The sequence below is a fragment of the Protopterus annectens genome, chromosome 8.part0 (assembly GCF_019279795.1).
Source record: "Protopterus annectens isolate FY-2018-M chromosome 8.part0, PAN1.0, whole genome shotgun sequence".
NCBI classification, from domain to species: Eukaryota; Metazoa; Chordata; order Ceratodontiformes; family Protopteridae; genus Protopterus; species Protopterus annectens.
This window is the reverse complement of record NC_056741.1, coordinates 69843274-69855773: the sequence shown is the minus strand read 5'-3', so window position 1 is coordinate 69855773 and position 12500 is coordinate 69843274. Positions and strand designations below refer to the sequence as shown.

Here is a 12500-nt window from a genome sequence, read left to right as displayed (position 1 = left end):
GGAAAACAGCCAACTTACTGTAGTTTTATACTTTAATAGCTTGTTGATGGAAGGAAACCTAAAAGACTCTGAAGTCTCAGCATGACAACTGTTTTTGGCACTCTGTACATGCATAAATTACAGAACACAGAAACATAGATTCTGTGACAGGTGAGGACTGCACCTGCCAGATTATCTGAATCTGTTGTCTCATTAGAACTGCTGTTGTCAAGTTTCGTTGTCTCTTATAGAAACCTTGCACACAGACACTTGGAGAAGAGTTTTATATCATAGTTGCCTCAATGTGTCTTTGAAGCCCACAGCACATTTTTATGGTAAAAATAAGATTAAAAGATTGTTCTAGAACTCTACTACTTTTCAGTGAAATAATCCCTACTTGTATCCATCCTATTGTTTTTCCATTACTGTCATAGTTCACATCCTTTGTCCTGAATCATATTTTCTATGCTTATCCATGTAATTCCATGGCAGGATCTAGAGAATTAAATATGTGCTGCTAGGAGCATAACTGTAACAATTATAAGACGAGGGCCTTGGGGGTTAAAGTGTAAGAAGATAAACAGAGTTAGTCTGAGTGAAGATTAGAAAAAAAAATGACTGTAAAATAATACCAGAGTGTGATGCTGTTAAAATGAAGAATCAGTGAGAATGCAGTGTGTTCTCCCTTAAATCAGATAGCAAGACTACCACAGAACCAGAACTTTAGCTCAGGTGAAAATGTCTGGTGATGAGATGCTTGTAATCAAGCCATTTCATCAGTGGCTATGCATGTGAAGCTGAAATGCATGCCTGTCTTGTTGATTAGCACAGTATTATATTTTATTAGAATTTATATATTTAAAATTATTCTCATAGTAAAGTAAAATGAAGTATTTTTTTAATGTTCTAATTATTGTCATAGCAAAGTAAGAAGTAGCAGGGATCGTCTGTCTTTTTATTGCAAGAGAAGATCACTGTCATAATTAAATGATTTGCACACAATGGATCTGTGAATCAAATCCAGCGAGAATGGATGTATTCTGTATTTTCAAGTCAATGTCTCAAACTGGCAAATACCGTTAGCATTCTTAATGTATTGCCTCATTCCACTTCCAGTGTTTGTTGTTTGTGAAATATGAAAGTTCCTTAGTGTGAGTAGCTTGTGCAATGACCATCAGGACTTGTTGCTGGAGACAGTGGGAGCTTTCTGATTATACAGCTGGTATGCACAGCACATATGTAGCCAGGCATACACCATGTATGCCATGTTGTATAAATTATCTAAACAGCTATCATTTTGGTCAGTACAAGGACAGCAAATGCTCTAGTTTTAAACACACAAATGAAATTAAAGGGATATGTGAGTCATCAAAGAAATTAACTGTATTCAGTATGCTATAGGCATGTTGCAGCATTATCTATCTCATTAAAGACTTCTACTTTAGTGTGTGCTACATCCTTAATTTTATATTGAGAATATATAGCACAGGGAAAAAAAACGGTGTTGGGGAAGTAGCACCAAAGGAGACTAAATTAGAAATTTCTGGTTACTTTGATAAGTGAGGGGTGCTGGGAGAAACGGGATGGATGTTGGTGTGCAGTTCCAAAATTCCAAGGCACCAGTCCCTGACATCCAGTAAAGAGATAAAATTTATGAGACCTGAACCGCTTCCATGGTTTTAATTATTTAAAAAATACAGTGGTCTACTGTTCCTTCTTTAAAGAGGTACCACGAAGGAGTGAACATGAAATTATGCCTATTTTTACAATGTATTTATTTATTTACCTTTTGTTAACAGCATTAGTTTCCTAGGATGGTGGCCTCTTCCATGAAGACCTGAACTGTTATTTGTATTGACTGAGAAATGTATCCCTGAATCATTTACATCCACCTGAGTTATGGCCAAATCAAGAAGATGGGGCATCAGTTTAATGTCGTATATGAAGCAAATTGTGCTCCACAGAAGGATGCTTTCATGCAAACGTAGGTTGAGAAAGAATTACACAACTCACTGGGACTAAGGAACATACCCCTATCAAATGAGCCCAGCCTTTTCATCAGAGACCTGACCTAGTTTAAAAACAACATATCCTTAAAATGTTTATAACTTCTACATATTTTTGATAAAGGGATCAGTCTAGGTGCATAAACAATAGCAGTCAATTAATTAGTACATTTGTTTTGTAGAGGGATGGCTTGTTAAATGAAAACATTCACCCCTATTACTCAGTAGATAATCCCTTCTGATGTACAAGGCTAAGTATGACTTTAATAGGTTCATAGATTAGTACTAGGCTAACTGCCTTTGTGGGCCATTTTAAGCCTAGCCAATTACCCCATGTGAGAATCAAACCCTTCACCTATGGTTTCTAAGGCAAACACCTTAACCATTATGCCACCCTCCCACCCATGTATTACAGCACCCCAAATCTTTTCTGATATTTAGAGAAAGACTCATGGGCCATGAGTGGTGCACAGCTACAGTTATCCCACTCCACAAGGGGAGATCCACCTTGGATCCTGGGGAACTACCACCCCATCAGTCTGATGAGCCTGATCTGCAAAGCCATGGAACGTATTATCATAGAACTTATAAACAAAGACTTTGGCAACCTTCAAACACTGGACCCTACTCAGTTTGGGTTTGTGAAGGGCCGATCTTGTCTCCTGAACCTGATGGACTTCTTCGAATCAGTCACCAGAGCTGTGGACGAGGGTAAGGCAGTCCACACAGCCTATCTGGACCTCGCCAAGGCCTTCAACACCACCCCCCACTCTGGAATCCTAGATACACTTACTAAGCTGGGCATTAATCCCTACATCACTCAATGAGTTGCCAATTGGCTTACTGACAGAACCCACAGTGTAAAAGTAGCCAACTCCAAATCCAGCTCCATACAAGTGACAAGTAGAGTACCTCAGGGTTCAGTTCTGGGACTGCTCTTGTTTGGCATCTACTTCTTTGAAGTACAGGCCAACACTAAGGGACTCTGGTAACAAAGTTTGCAGATGACTGCAAACTGGGAGCCATTATTGAATCCCCAGATGATGTGAATATTCTACAAAAGGGCCTTACAGAAACAGATTTTTGGTGCCAGAGCCATGGGCTCAAGCTCAATGCCAAAAAATGTATAGTTATCCCCTTTGGGAAAAAACATGTACCCATGAATTACCACATAGGTGGCAGTACACTAAACACTGAAAGTGTCATAAGAGACTTAGGGACACAGGTGGACAGTGGTCTCACGTTCGATAACCACAACAGTCAGGAAATCCTTCTATATGGCACACCTCATCATTAAGGGCTTTTCGTCCAGAAAAAAGGAGGTCATTGTCCCACTGTACTCATCCCTCATTAGACCCATTATAGAATACAATGCCCCATTTGGTATGTACCTCTCAAGACTTCTGCAATAACTGGAAAGGCCGCAGAAATACCTCTCTAAAAGAATCACAGGTCTAAAACAGATGCCCTATGCTGACCGTCTAAAAAACTCCAGCCATACTTTGTCACATATCACCTACTCAGAGGTGATCTCTGCTTAACATGCAAGGCCATGGCAAACCCTGAGCTGTTGGACATGCTACACTTAAAGAAATCCCAATCCCTCAGAGCCACACACTCCAGGGATCTAAACCTTGTCATCACAATGAACAAAACATGCTGCAGGGATAGATTCCTGACCCAGAGACTCCCCAGACTCTGGAATAGACTGCCTATACATGTCAAGCAGAGTGCCTCTTTGGCCTTCTTCAAAAGGAACCTTGATGATTGGATTGGAGATAGGAAATTCACCCCGGGGATCACGTCAGTCACCCTGCTAGACAGGGGTCCAAGGAAGTAAATATTGTGGGAAGAAATAGCCAGGGAATTGTTATGGCTAGGCTTGTATAGGCCCTAGGGCTGATAGCCTAGTACCAACCTATGAACCTGTGAGCCACTGAGGACCATAACTCTCAATCTGTCAGTGCAAAATATCTGGACAAAGCCAAAAATAATGGGGGCACAAAGGCCCAAAAATAGGTACAGATTTTAAATATCTGTCCTATAAACTTAGAAAGTTGCTAGAATGACATATTTTATATTATTTTATATTTTCAGAAGGATATGAAGTCTGAAATTCAAATGTTTGTCATTATTTAGTATTATTTAGTGATATCAATCCTCAATGATTTACCAGAAAATGACAAATTTTATGAGGAACAGACCAAAAATAAGAGGCAAAATCCGGACATTCTGCAAAAATCTGGACAGTTGAAAGGTATGCTGAAGACATAAGACTTTCTCTAAATGTCAGAAAAGATATGAGGTACTTTTCTAATGTAGAGTCTCCCACATTTCGTGTTTGTGCATTCTTGGAAATATTTTGTGTCAGGTGTGCTAACAAAGTAACATGAAATACTTACAAAGCAATTCTATCTCATCCTAGTTTTGTTGTGCTAGTTATTTCACTTATGTTTAGTAATTGTACTCCCAACATGTTCATATTACTGTTCTCTGAGTGCTTATTCAGAGGTTGCATGGTTTTGCCTGAAGTGTTTGTAATACAAAGGAAGTGCATCCATACACAGTAATAGAAAACTACAAAAATAAGCATATTCTAAGTAACCCAACAATGTGACTTTGTAGCGGAAGGTGTTGAATCCCAGAATGCTATATCCGGTAACCTAGAGTTTAATTTGTATTGGATTAAAATGTCATTGACACTTCAGAAAAGTAACTGCTGCATTATTAAGTGGAGGGGGGTACATATTTTTGAAATGAGGAAAAACACAAGCCTGTTTTTATATCAGCCCATGCAAAATAAAATGGAAATGCTACACTGTAATTATTGCAATTATTTTTATTAAACATTTAATAACTGGACAGGTGGGCTATTCTATGGTCATTTTCATTCACTACCTGGGCCAAAGACAGAGTTTGTAAAGGAGGAAAAATCTGGCATTTATTTGCTTCACTAAACTGGGAATGCCCAACCTAACGAGCTAACTTATGGAACGCTTTTTCTGGGGTATGGAGTGGAAATGGAGGTCATAGTTAGTTGAATTTGCAGGGGAAATAGGAAATATTAATGACTTTTAGTAGAAAAGCAGGAGGGGGATTTGCAGGAGTTTAGATAGCAAAATCTGCATAATTTAATTGACTAAGGGAATGTTGCTGTAAAACTGCTAGACAGCATACTTACCTCTGACTTTGCAGAACATCCTGCTTTTGCCTCATATTTGTGGCATGTCTGTCCTAAAATTTTTATTTTCTCATAAATTATTGGGGATTACAGCCAGTTAATAATGCCATGCATTGGGGATTACAGTCAATTAATAATGCCATGCATTGAGGATTACAGTCAGTTAATAATGCCATGCATTGGGGATTGCAGTCAGTTAATAATGCCATGCATTGGGGATGATAGTCAGTTAATAATGCCATGCATTGGGGATTACAGACAGTTAATAATGCCATACATTGGGGATTACAGTAAATTAATAGTGCCATGCATTGGGGATTACAGTCAGTTAATAATGCCATGCATTGGGGATTACAGTCAATTAATAATGCCATGCATTAGAGTTTTTCATACTTTCTGTTGTTTACAAAATCGATGCTGATGCAGAACTTGTTGTATTAACTTTTAAGTGAAATAGACTAATATTTAAAAATTGTCCCTGATTTTGGACCTCTGTCCACCCATTATTTTTGGCTTTGTACATAATTCTTGCACTAAGAGGTTTATCTGAATAATAAGTAAGGCATTAGCAGAAATGTGTATTCTGCCCTGGTGTGTTCTGTTCTCTGTAAGCTTGAAAAAATATATCTTATTTTGACTTTTTTGAAATATGTTAGATTTTCTGCAGTAACCTAAGCAAATTAGAGGCAGGTTGTATTCAAGTTCTGAGGTCAGAATATTTTTGCATTGGAATATGGTTCTCGAAGAGAGGAGACTTATGATATTATTGCATTAGTAGACAAATGTGCAAAAAGATTTCACACAGTTGCTGAGAAACTAGAAGAAACTTAAAGTTATCTTTATTGCTGTTTAGCGAAGGGAAAGCTATACAAACATTTTTTAGCTTTGTGATTAAAAATGTCACCTAAAGAGAACTCAAGTGCCAGAAAAACACACATTATTATGAAAAATCAATGAGAATTTCAGAGGCATGAGTCTTAGTCAGAAGCACATACATACCTCTCAACTGTATAGATTTTCGGAGAATGTGCAGATATTTACCTCAGTTGTTTTGGTCCATTTTTCATAAAATTGTGGTTTTTCTGGCAAATTGTTAAAGACTGAAGTTAGAAAATAATGATAGGCATTTGAGTTTCAGACTTCATACCCTTCAGAAAATTCATGCTAATTCAAAACCTGTTATTCTCTTAAATTTCTAAGCTTGTAAGAGCAATATTTAAAAAATGTCCCTACATTTGGTCCTTTGTCCCACTTTTATTAATGGCTTTGTCCAGATGTTTTACTTTAGGAGGTTGAGAGGCATGAGCACGTTGCAAATACGTGCCATAAGTGTACAAAGGTGTGCTTCTTGAATTGTGCAGGGTGTGAAACTGGATATGCCCGACACATGTAGTACAATCTTTTGCAGACTGAAAGTAAATTGTAATCAGTGTAATATATCTTGCAATTTTACCCAGAGGGTTAAAGAAATGACCTGCTAATTAGCTTCATGTTAAAGGTCTGGCTTAGATTTTGTCAATTTCCACTTGCATGTCATTACAAGTTAATACAAGTCTCTTAATGTGGTGGTGTTCCTGGGTTGTGTCTGAAAGAAGCAGTTGCATTTAATGGGTGTATGTGGTAAACAAATAAAAATGCTGGGTACAAGCACTCATGTTTTTTGCCAAGTTATAGTTCTAGACTGTTTAGTATAAAGACTAAAGACAGTATACTCTTAGATATAAATACTGCAGTATTGCCTGGGTTTGGTTCCCATAGGTTCTGTTTGCTTATATTGTGACTCTGAACATATTACTTACCCATATCGGGCTCTGGAGGAATGTGTGTCTAATGAGCTTTAACAACTGAGGCACTGGCAGTAATATATATATATTGCGTTATGGGTAACCAAGCCGCCATACTTCTGGGGAGGAACAGCTACTTACTTATTTTAAGATTTCACTAATGGCGCATCACCATGTGCTAATTTTGAGTGTAGGGTGTTCCAGCTGTGAGACATAGCTGACAAACTGTCTTAATACAAAATAAAACTCTATTACTGCATTTAGCATGGAAAGATAGCTGCTTATTCATTAATGTAGGTTACAAGGCATTGCTGGTTCTGTCTTCTATGATGGCATTTCAGGAGTTCTCATTTCAAGAAAAGTTTCAAAGGGTGGAGATCATCAAAAAAAAATAATTGCAAAAATAACACCCTTTCTGCATCAGAAGCTGCACAATTTGACATGGTATGTAGGAAGAACACTGCCATCATTGAGGGTCGGTTATTTATAACTGCTGCAGAAAGTGTGACAAAACACGTTGAAGTTTCCATCATGAGAACTGAGTTTCCTATGCAGCGTTTACAGAGGTGGGCCCAACGGATAGATGATCTCTTGTTGGGTTACACAATATCAATGACTTAGGAATGCATGTACAGCCAGAGACGACTTTATGAAACAGTAGAATTGCTTTGTTGTCACTTTTCTTATGACGTTAGACAACACTGTTGTTTAACAGGTACATCACAATATTCCCTGTGCTTAGAGTTTGGAAATCAGATTTGTAACTCTTTGGCATATCATCTGCAGGTCTCCTATCTGGTTAGAATGGAGGTCGTGGGTGTTGTGGAGAAGTGATACAAATGTCATCTTAGGCAGAAGCACAGTACGGGTAGCTTCCATGTGGAACCGTCAGTAAGGAAGTAGCATCACACACAATTAGGGTAGTTGTTGATTAATCGCCTTGACAATACGAAGATTACTGTAATGTTAAAGGGCACACATGCACACACCCACGTGCACCCGTGCGCACACACACACACACACGCACGCACACGCGCGCACGCATGCACACTCACGCACAATCACACGCACCCGCATAAGCGCACACACATTATACTGGGGCTATATTATCGATGACGTCACATCATCTACTGTACTAATACAAAGGGTCAGAAACTTGTCCCACTTGGACAGCTTGCTGCATTTGGTTTTACTTAGTCCAGAGTTAAATAACCAGCTTTCAATGTTACTGAAGCTTCCACATATCACTGTTTGTATCCAGAACTCCTAGTCTGATGCTAAAGTAATATTAAATTATCAGTACTTTGCAGTCATTTCAAGTCATCACCGTGTCTCTACATCTCACTGTGAAAAATGCAGAATAACGTTTTTTGTTATTCATGCTGTTATTTCTGTCAATAAAAATGAAGATAAAAAGTATTACAGTGTAATAACCTAGAACGTCATAGTGTGGCCGTCTCAGTAGCCGACGTCCAGTATTACAGTGTAGTAACCTAGAATGTCATAGTGTGGCCGTCTCAGTAGCCGATGTCCAGTATTACAGTGGAATAACCTAGAACATCATAGTGTGGACATCTCAGTAGCCAATGTCCAGTATTACAGTGTAATAACCTAAAACATCATAGTGTGGCCGTCTCAGTAGCCGATGTCCAGTATTACAGTGTAGTAACCTAGAACATCATAGTGTGGCCATCTCAGTTGCCGATGTCCAGTATTACAGTGTAATAAACTAGAACGTCATAGTGTGGCCGTCTCAGTAGCAAATGTCCAGTATTACAGTGTAATAACCTAGAACGTCATAGTGTGGCCGTCTCAGTAGCCGATGTCCAGTATTACAGTGTAGTAACCTAGAACATCATAGTGTGGCCGTCTCAGTAGCCGATGTCCAGTATTACAGTGTAATAACCTAGAACATCATAGTGTGGCCGTCTCAGTAGCCAGTGTCCAGTATTACAGTGTAATAACCTAGAACATCATAGTGCGGCCGTCTCAGTAGCCGATGTCCAGTATTACAGTGTAATAACCTAGAACATCATAGTGTGGCCGTCTCAGTAGTCCATGTCCAGTATTACAGTGTAATAACCTAGAACGTCATAGTGTGGCCGTCTCAGTAGTCCATGTCCACTATTAAAGTGTAATAACCTAGAACGTCATAGTGTGGCCGTCTCAGTAGCCGATGTCCAGTATTACAGTGTAATAACCTAGAATGTCATAGTGTGGCTGTCTCAGTAGTCCATGTCCAGTATTACAGTGTAATAACCTAGAACTTCATAGTGTGGCTATCTCAGTAGCCAATATCCAGTATTACAGTGTAATAACCTAAAACGTCATAGTGTGGCCATCTCAGTAGCCAATGTCCAGTATTACAGTGTAATAACCTAGAACGTCATAGTGTGGCCGTCTAGGTAACCAATGTCTAGTATTACAGTGTAATAACCTAGAACGTCATAGTGTGGCCGTCTCAGTAGCCAATGTCCAGTATTACAGTGTAATAACATAGAACGTCATAGTGTGGCCATCTCAGTAGTCCATGTCCAGTATTACAGTGTAATAACCTAGAATGTCATAGTGTGGCCATCTCAGTAGTCCATGTCCAGTATTACAGTGTAATAACCTAGAATGTCATAGTGTGGCCATCTCAGTAGTCCATGTCCAGTATTACAGTGTAATAACCTAGAATGTCATAGTGTGGCCATCTCAGTAGCCCAGCTCCAGTATTACAGTGTAATAACCTAGAACTTCATAGTGTGGCCGTCTCAGTAGCCGATGTCCAGTATTACAATGTAGTAACCTAGAACGTCATAGTGTGACCATCTCAGTAGCCAATGTCCAGTATTACAGTGTAGTAACCTAGAAAGTCATAGTGTGGCCATCTCAGTAGCCCAGCTCCAGTATTACAGTGTAATAACCTAGAACTTCATAGTGTGGCCGTCTCAGTAGCCGATGTCCAGTATTACAGTGTAGTAACCTAGAACATCATAGTGTGGCCGTCTCAGTAGCCGATGTCCAGTATTACAGTGTAATTACCTAGAACTTCATAGTGTGGCCATCTCAGTAGCCCAGCTCCAGTATTACAGTGTAATAATCTAGAACTTCATAGTGTGACCATCTCAGCAGCCCAGCTCCAATTTTACAGTGTAATAACCTAGAATGTCATAGTGTGGCCATCTCAGTAGCCAATGTCCAGTATTACAGTGTAATAACCTAGAACGTCATAGTGTGGCTGTCTCAGTAGCCCAGCTCCAGTATTACAGTGTAATAACCTAGAACTTCATAGTGTGGCCGTCTCAGTAACCCATGTCCACTATTAGAGTGTAATAACCTAGAACTTCATAGTGTGGCAGTCTCAGTAGCCAGTGTCCTGTATTACAGTGTAATAACCTAGAACGTCATAGTGTGGCCATCTCAGTAGCCCAGCTCCAGTATTACCATGTAATAACCCAGAACGTCATAGTGTGGCCATCTCAGTAGTCCATGTCCACTATTACAGTGTAATAACCTAGAACTTCATAGTGTGCCCGTCTCAGTAGCCAGTGTCCAGTATTACAGTATAATAACCTAGAACTTCATAGTGTGGTAGCCTCAGTAGTCCATGTCCAATATTACAGTGTAATAACCTAGAACTTCATAGTGTGGCCGTCTCAGTAGCCGATGTCCAGTATTACAGTGTAGTAACCTAGAAATTCATAGTGTGGCCGTCTCAGTAGCCGATGTCCAGTATTACAGTGTAGTAACCTAGAAAGCCATAGTGTGGCCATCTCAGTAGCCCAGCTCCAGTATTACAGTGTAATAACCTAGAACTTCATAGTGTGGCCTTCTCAGTAGCCGAAGTCCAGTATTACAGTGTAGTAACCTAGAAAGTCATAGTGTGGCCATCTCAGTAGTCCAGCTCCAGTATTACAGTGTAATAACCTGGAACATCATAGTGTGGCCATCTCAGTAGCCCATGCCCACTATTAGAGTGTAATAACCTAGAACTTCTTAGTGTGGCAGACTCAGTAGTGAGTGTCCAGTATTACAGTGTAATAATCTAGAACGTCATAGTGTGGCCATCTCAGTAGCCCAGCTCCAGTATTACAGTGTAATAACCTAGAACATCATAGTGTGGCCATCTCAGTAGTCCATGTCCACTATTACAACGTAGTAACCTAGAACTTCATAGTGTGCCAGTCTCAGTAGCCAGTGTCCAGTATTACAGTGTAATAACCTAGAACTTCATAGTGTGGTAGCCTCAGTAGTCCATGTCCAATATTACAGTGTAATAACCTAGAACTTCATAGTGTGGCCGTCTCAGTAGCCGATGTCCAGTATTGCAGTGTAGTAACCTAGAACTTCATAGTGTGGCCATCTCAGTAGCCAATGTCCAGTATTACAGTGTAATAACCTAGAAAGTCATAGTATGGCCATCTCAGTAGCCCAGCTCCAGTATTACAGTGTAATAACCTAGAACGTCATAGTGTGGCCATCTCAGTAGCCCATGTCCACTATTAGAGTGTAATAACCTAGAACTTCATAGTGTGGCAGTCTCAGTAGCCAGTGTCCAGTATTACAGTGTAATAACCTAGAACATCATAGTGTGGCCGTCTCAGTAGCCAATATCCAGTATTACAGTGTAATAACCTAGAACGTCATAGTGTGGCAGTCTCAGTAGCCAATGTCCAGTATTACAGTGTAATAACCTAGAACGTCATAGTGTGGCCATCTCAGTAGTCCATGTCCAGTATTACAATGTAATAACCTAGAACATCATAGTGTGACCGTCTCAGTAGCCGATGTCCAGTATTACAGTGTAATAACCTAGAACTTCATAGTGTGGCCGTCTCAGTAGCCAATGTCCAGTATTACAGTGTAGTAACCTAGAATGTCATAGTGTGGCCGTCTCAGTAGCCGATGTCCAGTATTACAGTGTAGTAACCTAGAAAGTCATAGTGTGGCCATCTCAGTAGCCCAGCTCCAGTATTACAGTGTAATAACCTAGAACTTCATAGTGTGGCCATCTCAGTAGCCGATGTCCAGTATTACAGTGTAGTAACCTAGAACGTCATAGTGTGGCCGTCTCAGTAGCCAATGTCCAGTATTACAGTGTAATAACCTAGAACTTCATAGTGTGGCCATCTCAGTAGCCCAGCTCCAGTATTACAGTGTAATAACCTAGAACTTCATAGTGTGGCCATCTCAGTAGCCCAGCTCCAGTTTTACAGTGTAATAACCTAGTACGTCATAGTGTGGCCGTCTCAGTAGCCCATTTCCACTATTAGAGTGTAATAACCTAGAACTTCATAGTGTGGCAGTCTCAGTAGCCAATGTCCAGTATTACAGTGTAATAACCTAGAACGTCATAGTGTGGCCATCTCAGTAGTCCAGCTCCAGTATTACAGTGTAATAACCTAGAACGTCATAGTGTGGCCATCTCAGTAGTCCATGTCCACTATTACAGTGTAATAACCTAGAACTTCATAGTGTGCCCGTCTCAGTAGCCAGTGTCCAGTATTACAGTGTAATAACCTAGAACTTCATAGTGTGGTAGCCTCAGTAGTCCATGTCCAATAT

At 39.9% G+C, this 12500-nt stretch overlaps 1 protein-coding gene across 1 annotated transcript in view; it reads left to right on the top strand.

Moving 5' to 3' along the window:
* The window catches only part of PTPN6 (protein tyrosine phosphatase non-receptor type 6), a 1172112-nt gene that overhangs the window by 421 nt on the left and 1159191 nt on the right, over positions 1–12500 (top strand). The window lies entirely within an intron of this gene.